Raw genomic sequence first — 13,548 nt, forward strand, 5'->3', positions numbered from 1 at the left:
GCACACAACAAGGCTTTGCATCTAACAGTTAAATGCGAAGACTATTATGTCAAGCGGGTAATATTGGATGGGGGCTCAGGCGTTGACATTTGCCCGCTCTCCACGCTACAAAGAATGGAAATTGGGACCGGAAGAATCCGACCCAACAATGTCTGCGTAAGGGCTTTCGACGACATCAAGAGAGATACCATGGGAGAAATAGACCTGTTGTTGGTCATAGGACCAGTCGAATTTCAAGTAACCTTCCAGGTGCTCGACATGGATACATCCTACAATTTTCTCCTTGGCAGACCTTGGATCCATGCGGCAGGAGCTGTGCCTTCCACTCTTCACCAGATGGTGAAGTTCGAGTACGAAGACCGAGATATCGTGCTCCACGGAGAAGATGAGCATGCTATTTATCGGGACCCATCTATCCCATATCTTGAACCAAGAGAAGGGAGCGAACATACGGTGTATCAAGCTTTCGAGATCGTACTGGCAGAGCAGCACGAAGAGGGAATACCCTGCCCCCATCCTTTCTTGTCTAACGCCTCGGTTATGGTGGCCAAAGAGATGATCCGGCACGGATTTAGGCCAGGGAAAGGGCTCGGACGAACCCTTCAGGGAATAACAGAACCCATTTCCTTGCCAGTCACCAAGAAACCTTTTGGACTAGGTTTCAAACCTACTCCAGCAGACAAAGAGTGGGCAAAGAAAAGGAAAAATGAGGGTTGGAAGTTACCTCGACCATTGCCGGATTTGTATGCAACTTTCATCAGGCCAAGGTACGCCGAAGAAGAAGATGATGAGGTCTTCACAGCTGAGGAAATCGAGGAGATATGTGGGCGATGAGAGAGATGCTCTACGAGGTCCATATGGTTCAACCAGGTGAAGGCACAAGCACTGCTGAGATGATGTACGTGGGGCCGAACGCCAAACTTCAAAACTGGGAGGCCACGCCATTCCCAACTAGACGGAAGTCCGGGTAGACCTGTCCTGCCACCTTTCCTGTGTCACAAGTTGTCTCCAGGACATAACTTGAACGTTTTCTTCCTTTCAATTGTTGTTTTGAATTCCTAAGTTGTAAATATTGTTGTCTTCCAACTTTCCAAAGAAAATAAAAAAAATCATCATTGCTTTCCCATTCTTTCTTTTGTTCTGATTTTTGTTATTTTTCCTTTTATCTTTCCTTTCAGTTATAATAATGCGGCTTTAGATATGACATGCTTGCGGATTTCACGCCCAGATCACAACGAGCTATTTAACTGCGAATTAATGAACCCAGAACCAGAATATGATGAAGAAGAAGCTTTTAGGGAAATAAACCGAGAGTTGGAACATTTTGAGAATAAACCTAAGCCAAATCTGAATGACACCGAACCGGTTAATTTAGGAACTCCTGAAGAAATCCGGGAGACCAAAATAAGCATTCACACGGACAAGAAAACGCGAGAGGCGATAATTCAACTTCTTTTTGAATTTAAAGACGTGTTTGCTTGGTCATATGATGACATGCCGGGTCTAGGTGTTGATCTAGTGGTTCATAAATTGCCGATTCATCCTGATTGTCCTCCAGTTCAACAAAAGCAACGAAAGTTCAAAACTGAGGTCAGTGACAAGATTAAAGAGGAGATCACCAAACAACTGAAAACGGGAGTGATTCGGGTAGTCCAATATACAACATGGTTGGCAAATGTGGTTCCAGTACCGAAAAAGGACGGGAAAACTCGGGTATGTGTAGATTACCGAGATTTGAATAGAGCAAGTCCCAAAGATAATTTCCCACTGCCCAACATCCACATCCTCGTTGATAATTGCGCCAAACACGAGATACAGTCTTTCGTAGATTGTTACGCTGGGTATCATCAGGTATTGATGGATGAAGAGGACGCCGAGAAAACTGCCTTCACCACGCCTTGGGGCACCTACTGTTATCGGGTCATGCCATTTGGTTTGAAGAATGCTGGGGCTACTTACATGAGGGCCATGACTGCCATTTTTCATGACATGATGCATCAGGAAATAGAGGTGTACGTGGACGACGTGATAGTCAAGTCCAGGACGCAGGATAATCACATCCAAGACTTGAGGAAATTCTTCGAGAGACTAAGGAAGTATGATTTGAAGCTAAACCCAACCAAATGTGCTTTCGGAGTTCCGTCGGGCAAACTTTTGGGCTTCATCGTAAGCAGGAGAGGTATCGAGCTAGATCCAACTAAGATAAAATCCATCAGAGATCTGCCTCCCCCGAGAACAAAGAAAGACGTGATGAGTCTGTTGGGCAGGTTGAACTACATCAGTCGGTTTATTGCCCAGCTGACAAGCACGTGTGAGCCCATATTCAAGCTGTTAAGGAAAGATGCGGCGATTAAATGGACAACTGAGTGTCAAGAAGCCTTTGATAAAGTCAAAGAATACCTTTCGAATCCCCCAGTCTTGGTCCCTCCAGAACCAGGGAGGCCACTTTTCTTGTATCTGACAGTCTTGGAGAACTCTTTCGGTTGCGTCCTCGGGCAACACGACATAACCGGAAAGAAAGAGCAAGCAATCTACTACTTGAGCAAGAAATTCACCGGCTACGAGGCCAAATACACTCTGCTGGAAAGGACATGTTGCGCTCTCACATGGGTTGCTTAAAAGCTGAGACATTATCTCCAAGCCCACACTACGTTCCTCATAAGCAGATTGGATCCTTTGAAGTATATATTTCAGAAACCGATGCCTACTGGAAGACTGGCCAAGTGGCAAATCTTGCTTACTGCATTCGACATAGTCTATGTCACTCGCACAACAATGAAAGCCCAGGCGCTAGCAGATCATTTGGCCGAAAATCCGGTCGATGAGGAATACCAGCCATTGAGTACCTACTTTCCAGATGAAGAAGTAAACACTGTAGAAGTGGTCTCGGAGGACGCTAATGTTTGGAAGATGTTCTTTGATGGAGTCGTGAATGCCAAAGGTGTAGGGATTGGGGCAATTTTGATTTCGCCTTCTGGTCAGCATTACCCCGCCACAGCCAGACTGCGTTTCTTTTGCACAAACAATACAGCTGAGTATGAAGCCTGCATCATGGGCATGCATATGGCAATCGATCAGGATGTTGGAGATTTACTGATTATGGGAAATTTCGACCTGATTATCCGACAAGTCCAAGGCGAATGGGAAACTCGGGATGTCAAACTTATCCCTTACCGACAGCATGTGGAGGACCTCAGCAAGCGCTTTACATCAATAGAGTTCAGGTATATCCCGAGGTGTCACAATGAACTGGCAGATGCACTTGCTACTTTGGCTTCAATGCTACCCTACCCGGGCAACGCCCACGTCGATCCTTTGGAAATCCAAATCAAGGAAAGACACGGTTACTGCAATGTAATCGAGGCGGGATCAAATACGCAGCCTTGGTACCATGACATCAAGAGGTTCTTGAAGACGCAGGAATACCCCGAGCATGCTACTGGAGATCAAAAGAGAACCATTAGGTGACATGCAAGTGGTTTCTTTCTGAGCGGTGAATTGTTGTACAAGAGGACCCCGGACCTCAATCTCCTAAGATGTGTCGACGCCGAGGAGGCGAGAAAGATCATGCACGAAGTACACGCAGGTGTGTGCGGACCTCACATGAACGGGTATGTCTTAGCGAAGAAAATCCTTCGAGCAGGTTATTACTGGATAACCATGGAAAAGGATTGCTTTAGCTTCGTTCGGAAGTGTCATCAGTGTCAGGTGCACGGTGATTTGATTCATGCACCTCCCACGGAGCTGCATCCCATGTCTGAACCTTGGCCATTTGTCGCCTGGGGCATGGATGTCATTGGACCAATCGAGCCGAAGGCTTCAAATGGACACAGATTTATACTGGTTGCCATAGACTACTTCACAAAATGGGTAGAGGCCGTCACTCTCAAGTCGGTCACTAAAAAAGCCGTAGTGAATTTTGTGCACTCAAATCTTATCTGTCGTTTCGGTATTCCTGCGACTATCATTACGGATAACGCAACAAACTTGAACAGTCACTTGATGGGAGATGTATGCGAGCAATTCAAAATAACGCATAGGAATTCTACTCCTTATCGGCTAAAGGCCAATGGTGCTGTAGAAGCGGCGAACAAAAACATCAAGAAGATTTTGAGAAAAACAATCCAAGGTTCCCGACAGTGGCATGAGCAGTTGCCATTTGCATTGTTGGGGTATCGCACTACGGTACGCACGTTAGTAGGAGCAACTCCTTATCTTTTGGTTTATGGAACCGAGGCCGTGATACCAGCAGAAGTAGAAATCCCTTCGCTTCGAACCATTGTTGAAGCAGAAATAGAAGACAGCGAGTGGGTCAAGACTCGATTAGAGCAATTGACTTTGATTGATGAAAAGCGAATGGCCGCGGTTTGTCACGGACAGTTGTACCAACGAAGGATGGCCCGTTCTTACAACAAGAAAGTCCGACCCAGGAATTTCGAAGTAGGTCAGTTGGTACTGAGGCGTATTCTGCCGCATCACGAGGAAGCAAAAGGGAAGTTTTCTCCAAATTGGAAAGGCCCATACATCATAAGGAAGATATTGCCGAAAGGAGCATTGTATCTAGGTGATATCGAAGGAAATGACCCCGAAACAGCAGTAAATGCGGATGCAGTCAAGAGATACTACATTTGAATTATACTCCAGTAGTCTTAACACATTTGAAATGACGAAGGTTTTATTCCCCACTACTCCCCAAAAACTACCCAATTCCCTCTACAAACCTTTGAGCCGCTTACAAAAAAAAACAAAAAAAAAACAAAAACAAAACAAAACATTGATTGAGGCCTGAACTACGTTTGACTTGATTCCGAAAGGATACGTAGGCAGCCTCTCCCTGAGGTTCAGTCACACCAACAATAAAATCCCATTCACCCTGAAATTGAAACCGGGGCACGTCGAGCAGTTTAGAAGTTAGTATCATCTACCTCTCTTTACCAAGCACAAGCCTTCAGATCAATTACCAAAGATAGTGGGAAACCAATAAGCGTCACAAATGGAGACCGGCACACTCTGAATTGAGAGAGATAAAATGAGAGAGTCTCGTCGGTGAAAACCTTCGGGCACCACGAGGCGATGGGAGTAAAGAAACCAAAATGAGAGAGCTTGTTTAGTAAAAACTCACAAAGAGTGCTATCAAGCGATGACAGGAAAAGAAATGAGAGAGGTCAGCCAGCGAAAACCCGCAAAGGGCGCTGTCGGCCGAAAAGAATGACTCCACCCCAAGGAGGTCTCGGCAAAGTTCCACCGGTTTGGAATCACAGATCCGTTCTGGTTCAGGGAAACGCAAGTTCATGGAAGGTCAGGCGTCCAGTCCAAAGAGCATGTCATGTCATTTTAAAGCCAGTGTTATCTTCCTCAGATAAGTCTTTCTCGTCCCAAAAGGGACACTCCCTTCCTGAAATTTGTTCTCTCCTTTCTTTGTTTCTCTTCGAATCCCTTTTATGTTTTAACCCCAAGTTCAGGATACACCGGAAAGGGCAGGTGGCAGGTTGGTTTTCATGGAATTCCGTTTCATGAAGGAAAACACCCCGTTTCGTTGGTACGTCTGTCCAAACTTGATGAATCGTGATGTTTGATGACGTTCGAAGTAAAGAGGAAAAAGAGAAATTTCCCCCAGCAAGTCCGCCTTCGGATGAATCCCCATAGAGTCTCCCTTTGTACAATCCCCCACAGAGTCCCCCCCCCCCAATATAAAATAAATAAAAAAATCCCTATTGGAATTTCCCCAGCACATCCCCAGCGAGTCCCTTCGTAAAAATTCCCCAACAAGCTTACCCCAACAAATCCTAGAAAGCCCGCTTTGAAACAAATCCCCAGCATCCCCCATTGTACAAAATCCACACAAAGAATCCACTTTGTAAATATTCCCCCACAGGGCTTCCTTTTGTACAAATCCCCACAGAATACCTCCAATAAAATCCCCGTTGAGAACCTCCAAGCAAAACGGGACAAAAAAGAGGAGAGAAAAGGAAAAGAGCCTTACGAGGCAAATCATCACAGAATCTGGGAATGCAAGCCTGAGCAGTCTAAAGGGTTTCGACATATGAATCAAATCAATGGCGAGACTTCGCAACAGAAATGAAGACGCAACAAAGAAATCGGAAACGATCAAGGTCACCAAACCGATCGTCATTTCCGAACTAACAATTGTTCTTTGTCTGAAAAGTTGAAACAGGTTTAATCCAAGACAACCATGCAAAAAGCAGGTGTCGCCCAAAGAAGAAGGTACATGGGTACAAGAAATATCTTGGCAATAAGGAATTCACTCGAAAGGTAAGTTTCCACGAAACTCCCTTTTGTCTTCTACTAAAATAAGAAAATTAAAAAAAAAAGAGGTCAGTTGTTGTTCTCGAATTTTGTCCCCAGTCAGCCAGCATTAGGGTTTTAAACCCTAAACTGAGCTTTTCCATGCAGTCAACATTAGGGTTTTAAACCCTAAACTGAATTTTCCTTTTAGTCAACATTAGGGTTTTAAACCCTAAACTGAACTTTTTCCTGTTATCAGCATTAGGGTATTAAAACCTAAACTGAATTTTTCTTTTAGTCAGCATTAGGGTTTTAAACCCTAAACTGAACTTTTTCCTGTTATCAGCATTAGGGTTTTAAATCTTAAACTGAATTTTCCTTTTAGTCAGCATTAGGGTTTTAAACCCTAAACTGAACTTTTTCCTGTTATCAGCATTAGGGTTTTAAACCCTAAACTAAATTTTTCCATTCAGCCAGCATTAGGGTTTTAAACCCTAAACTGAGCTTTTTCATGCAGTCAGCATTAGGGTTTTAAACCCTAAACTGAATTTTCCTGTTATCAGCATTAGGGTTTTAAACCCTAAACTGAATTTTTCCATTCAGCCAGCATTAGGGTTTTAAACCCTAAACTGAGCTTTTCCATGCAACCAGCATTAGGGTTTTAAACCCTAAACTGAATTTTTCCTTTAGTCAACATTAGGGTTTTAAACCCTAAACTGAACTTTTTCATTCAGCCAGCATTAGGGTTTTAAACCCTAAACTGAGCTTTTCCATTCAGCCAGCATTAGGGTTTTAAACCCTAAACTGAGCTTTTCTATGCAGCCAGCATTAGGGTTTTAAACCCTAAACTGAATTTTTCCTTTAGTCAACATTAGGGTTTTAAAACCTAAACTAAGCTTTTCCATTCAGCCAGCATTAGGGTTTTATACCCTAAAGTGAGCTTTTCTATGCAGTCAGCATTAGGGTTTTAAACCCTAAAGTGAATTTTTCCTTTAGTCAGCATTAGGGTTTTAAACCCTAAACTGAACTTTTTCCATTCAGCCAGCATTATGGTTTTAAACCCTAAACTGAGCTTTTCCATGCAATCAACATTAGGGTTTTAAACCCTAAACTGAATTTTTCCTTTAGTCAGCATTAGGGTTTTAAACCCTAAACTGAACTTTTTTCCATTCAGCCAGCATTAGGGTTTTAAACCCTAAACTGAGCTTTTCCATGCAGTCAGCATTAGGGTTTTAAACCCTAAACTGAATTTTTCCTTTAGTCAGCATTAGGGTTTTAAACCCTAAACTGAATTTTTCCTTTAGTCAGCATTAGGGTTTTAAACCCTAAACTGAACTTTTTTCCATTCAGCCAGCATTAGGGTTTTAAACCCTAAACTGAGCTTTTCCATGCAATCAGCATTAGGGTTTTAAACCCTAAACTGAATTTTTCCTTTAGTCAGCATTAGAGTTTTAAACCCTAAACTGAACTTTTTTCCATTCAGCCAACATTAGGGTTTTAAACCCTAAACTGAGCTTTTCCATGCAATCAGCATTAGGGTTTTAAACCCTAAACTGAATTTTTCCTTTAGTCAGCATTAAGGTTTTAAACCCTAAACTGAACTTTTTCCATTCAGCCAGCATTAGGGTTTTAAACCCAAAACTGAGCTTTTCCATGCAATCAGCATTAGGGTTTTAAACCCTAAACTGAATTTTTCCTTTAGTCAGCATTAGGGTTTTAAACCCTAAACTGAACTTTTTCATTCAGCCAGCATTAGGGTTTTAAACCCTAAACTGAGCTTTTCTATGCAGTCAGCATTAAAGTTTTAAACCCTAAACTGAATTTTTCCTTTAGTCAGCACTAGGGTTTTAAACCCTAAACTAAGCTTTTCTATGCAGTCAGCATTAGGGTTTTAAATCCTAAACTGAATTTTTCCTTTAGTCAACATTAGGGTTCTAAACCCTAAACTGAGCTTTTCTATGCAGTCAGCATTAGGGTTTTAAACCCTAAACTGAATTTTTCCTTTAGTCAGCATTAGGGTTTTAAACCCTAAACTAAGCTTTTCCATTCAGCCAGCATTAGGGTTTTAAACCCTAAACTGAGCTTTTCCATGCAGTCAGCATTAGAGTTTTAAATCCTAAACTGAATTTTTCCTTTAGTCAGCATTAGGGTTTTAAACCCTAAACTGAACTTTTTCCATTCAGCCAACATTAGGGTTTATAACCCTAAACTGAGCTTTTCCATGCAATCAGAATTAGGGTTTTAAACCCTAAACTGAATTTTTCCTTTAGTCAGCATTAGGGTTTTAAACCCTAAACAGAACTTTTTCCATTCAGCCAGCATTAGGGTTTTAAACCCTAAACTGAGCTTTTCCATGCAATCAGCATTAGGGTTTTAAACCCTAAACTGAATTTTTCCTTTAGTCAGCATTAGGGTTTTAAACCCTAAACTGAACTTTTTCATTCAGCCAGCATTAGGGGTTTAAACCCTAAATTGAGCTTTTCTATGCAGTCAACATTAGGGTTTTAAACCCTAAACTGAATTTTTCCTTTAGTCAGTACTAGGGTTTTAAACCCTAAACTGAGCTTTTCTATGCAGTCAGCATTAGGGTTTTGAACCCTAAACTGAATTTTTCCTTTAGTCAGCATTAGGGTTCTAAACCCTAAACTGAGCTTTTCTATGGAGTCAACATTAGGGTTTTAAATCCTAAGCTGAATTTTTCCTTTAGTCAGCATTAGGATTTTAAACCCTAAACTGAACTTTTTCCATTCAGCTAGCATTAGGGTTTTAAACCTTAAACTGAATTTTTCCTTTAGTCAGCTTTAGGGTTTTAAACCCTAAACTGAACCTTTTCCATTCAGCCAGCATTAGGGTTTTAAACCCTAAACTGAGCTTTTCCATGCAATCAGCATTAGGGTTTAAACCCTAAACTGAACTTTTTCCATTCAGCCAGCATTAGGGTTTTAAACCCAAAACTGAGCTTTTCCATGCAATCAGCATTAGGGTTTTAAACCCTAAACTGAATTTTTCATTTAGTCAGCATTAGGGTTTTAAACCCTAAACTGAACTTTTTCCATTCAGCCAGCATTAGGGTTTTAAACCCTAAACTGAGCTTTTCTATGCAGTCAGTATTAAAGTTTTAAACCCTAAACTGAATTTTTCCTTTAGTCAGCACTAGGGTTTTAAACCCTAAACTGAGCTTTTCTATGCAGTCAGCATTAGGGTTTTAAACCATAAACTGAATTTTTCCTTTAGTCAGCATTAGAGTTCTAAACCCTAAACTGAGCTTTTCTATGCAGTCAACATTAGGGTTTTAAACCCTAAACTGAATTTTTCCTTTAGTCAGCATTAGGGTTTTAAACCGTAAACTAAGCTTTTCCATTCAGCCAACATTAGGGTTTTAAACCCTAAACTGAGCTTTTCTATGCAGTCAGCATTAGAGTTTTAAACCCTAAACTGAATTTTTCCTTTAGTCAGCATTAGGGTTTTAAACCTTAAACTGAACTTTTTCCATTCAGCCAGCATTTGGGTTTTAAACCCTAAACTGAGCTTTTCCATGCAATCAGCATTAGGGTTTTAAACCCTAAACTGAATTTTTCCTTTAGTCAGCATTAGAGTTTTAAACCCTAAACTGAACTTTTTCATTCAGCCAACATTAGGGTTTTAAACCCTAAACTGAGCTTTTCTATGTAGTCAGCATTAGATTTTTAAACCCTAAACTGAATTTTTTCTTTAGTCAGCATTAGGGTTTTAAACCCTAAACTGAACTTTTTCCATTCAGCCAGCATTAGGGTTTTAAACCCTAAACTGAGCTTTTCCATGCAATCAGCATTAGGGTTTTAAACCCTAAACTGAATTTTTCCTTTAGTCAGCATTAGGGTTTTAAACCCTAAACTGAACTTTTTTCCATTCAGCCAGCATTAGGGTTTTAAACCCTAAACTGAGCTTTTCCATGCAATCAGCATTAGGGTTTTAAACCCTAAACTGAATTTTTCCTTTAGTCAGCATTAGGGTTTTAAACCCTAAACTGAGCTTTTCCATGCAATCAGCATTAGGGTTTTAAACCCTAAACTGAATTTTTCCTTTAGTCAGCATTAGGGTTCTAAACCCTAAACTGAGCTTTTCTATGCAGTCATCATTAGGGTTTTAAACCCTAAACTGAATTTTTCCTTTAGTCAGCATTAGGGTTTTAAACCCTAAACTAAACTTTTTCCATTCAGCCAGCATTAGGGTTTTTAACCCTAAACTGAGCTTTTCCATGCAATCAGCATTAGGGTTTTAAACCCTATACTGAATTTTTCCTTTAGTCAGCATTAGGGTTTTAAACCCTAAACTGAACTTTTTCCATTCAGCCAGCATTAGGGTTTTAAACCCTAAACTGAGCTTTTCCATGCAATCAGCATTAGGGTTTTAAACCCTAAACTGAATTTTTCCTTTAGTCAGCATTAGGGTTTTAAACCCTAAACTGAACTTTTTTCCATTCAGCCAGCATTAGGGTTTTAAACCATAAACTGAGCTTTTCCATGCAATCAGCATTAGGGTTTTAAACCCTAAACTTAATTTTTTCCTTTTGTCAGCATTAAGGTTTTAAACCCTAAACTGAACTTTTTCATTCAGCCAACATTAGGGTTTTAAACCCTAAACTGAGCTTTTCCATGCAATCAGCATTAGGGTTTTAAACCCTAAACTGAATTTTTCCTTTAGTCAGCATTAGGGTTTTAAACCCTAAACTGAACTTTTTCATTCAGCCAGCATTAGGGTTTTAAACCCTAAATTGAGCTTTTCTATGCAGTCAGCATTAGGGTTTTAAACCCTAAACTGAATTTTTCCTTTAGTCAGTACTAGGGTTTTAAACCCTAAACTGAGCTTTTCTATGCAGTCAGCATTAGGGTTTTAAACCCTAAACTGAATTTTTCCTTTAGTCAGCATTAGGGTTCTAAACCCTAAATTGAGCTTTTCTATGCAGTCAGCATTAGGGTTTTAAATCCTAAACTGAATTTTTCCTTTAGTCAGCATTAGGGTTTTAAACCCTAAACTGAATTTTTCCTTTAGTCAGTACTAGGGTTTTAAACCCTAAACTGAGCTTTTCTATGCAGTCAGCATTAGGGTTTTAAACCCTAAACTGAATTTTTCCTTTAGTCAGCATTAGGGTTCTAAACCCTAAATTGAGCTTTTCTATGCAGTCAGCATTAGGGTTTTAAATCCTAAACTGAATTTTTCCTTTAGTCAGCATTAGAGTTTTAAACCCTAAACTGAACTTTTTCCATTCAGCCAACATTAGGGTTTTTAACCCTAAACTGAGCTTTTCCATGCAATCAGCATTAGGGTTTTAAACCTTAAACTGAATTTTTCCTTTAGTCAGCTTTAGGGTTTTAAACCCTAAACTGAACTTTTTCAATTCAGCCAGCATTAGGGTTTTAAACCCTAAACTGAGCTTTTCCATGCAATCAGCATTAGGGTTTAAACCCTAAACTGAACTTTTTCCATTCAGCCAGCATTAGGGATTTAAACCCTAAACTGAGCTTTTCCATGCAATCAGCATTAAGGTTTAAACCTTAAACTGAATTTTTCCTTTAGTCAGCTTTAGGGTTTTAAACCCTAAACTGAACTTTTTCCATTCAGCCAGCATTAGGGTTTTAAACCCTAAACTGAGCTTTTCCATGCAATCAGCATTAGGGTTTAAACCCTAAACTGAACTTTTTCCATTCAGCCAGCATTAGGGTTTTAAACCCAAAACTGAGCTTTTCCATGCAATCAGCATTAGGGTTTTAAACCCTAAACTGAATTTTTCCTTTAGTCAGCATTAGGGTTTTAAACCCTAAACTGAACTTTTTCATTCAGCCAGCATTAGGGTTTTAAACCCTAAACTGAGCTTTTCTATGCAGTCAACATTAAAGTTTTAAACCCTAAACTGAATTTTTCCTTTAGTCAGCACTAGGGTTTTAAACCCTAAACTGAGCTTTTCTATGCAGTCAGCATTAGGGTTTTAAACCCTAAACTGAATTTTTCCTTTAGTCAGCATTAGGGTTCTAAACCCTAAACTGAGCTTTTCTATGCAGTCAGCATTAGGGTTTTAAACCCTAAACTGAATTTTTCCTTTAGTCAGCATTAGGGTTTTAAACCCTAAACTAAGCTTTTCCATTCAGCCAGCATTAGGGTTTTAAACCCTAAACTGAGCTTTTCTATGCAGTCAGCATTAGAGTTTTAAACCCTAAACTGAATTTTTCCTTTAGTCAGCATAAGGGTTTTAAACCCTAAACTGAACTTTTTCCATTCAGCCAGCATTAGGGTTTTAAACCCTAAACTGAGCTTTTCCATGCAATCAGCATTAGGATTTTAAACCCTAAACTGAATTTTTCCTTTAGTCAGCATTAGAGTTTTAAACCCTAAAGTGAACTTTTTCATTCAGCCAGCATTAGGGTTTTAAACCCTAAACTGAGCTTTTCTATGTAGTCAGCATTAGGGTTTTAAACCCTAAACTGAATTTTTCCTTTAGTCAGCATTAGGGTTTTAAACCCTAAACTGAACTTTTTCCATTCAGCCAGCATTAGGGTTTTAAACCCTAAACTGAGCTTTTCCATGCAATCAGCATTAGGGTTTTAAACCCTAAACTGAATTTTTCCTTTAGTCAGCATTAGGGTTTTATACCCTAAACTGAACTTTTTTCCATTCAGCCAGCATTAGGGTTTTAAACCCTAAACTGAGCTTTTCCATGCAATCAGCATTAGGGTTTTAAACCCTAAACTGAATTTTTCCTTTAGTCAGCATTAGGGTTTTAAACCCTAAACTAAACTTTTTTCCATTCAGCCAGCATTAGGGTTTTAAACCCTAAACTGAGCTTTTCCATGCAATCAGCATTAGGGTTCTAAACCCTAAACTGAGCTTTTCTATGCAGTCAGCATTAGGGTTTTAAACCCTAAACTGAATTTTTCCTTTAGTCAGCATTAGGGTTTTAAACCCTAAACTGAACTTTTTCCATTCAGCCAGCATTAGGGTTTTAAACCCTAAACTGAGCTTTTCCATGCAATCAGCATTAGGGTTTTAAACCCTAAACTGAATTTTTCCTTTAGTCAGCATTAGGGTTTTAAACCCTAAACTGAACTTTTTCCATTCAGCCAGCATTAGGGTTTTAAACCCTAAACTGAGCTTTTCCATGCAATCAGCATTAGGGTTTTAAACCCTAAACTGAATTTTTCCTTTAGTCAGCATTAGGGTTTTAAACCCTAAACTGAACTTTTTCCATTCAGCCAGCATTAGGGTTTAAACCCTAAACTGAACTTTTTTCCATTCAGCCAGCATTAGGGTTTTAAACCCTAAACTTAG

The sequence above is a fragment of the Nicotiana sylvestris genome, chromosome 2 (assembly GCF_000393655.2).
Source record: "Nicotiana sylvestris chromosome 2, ASM39365v2, whole genome shotgun sequence".
Taxonomy (NCBI): Eukaryota; Viridiplantae; Streptophyta; class Magnoliopsida; order Solanales; family Solanaceae; genus Nicotiana; species Nicotiana sylvestris.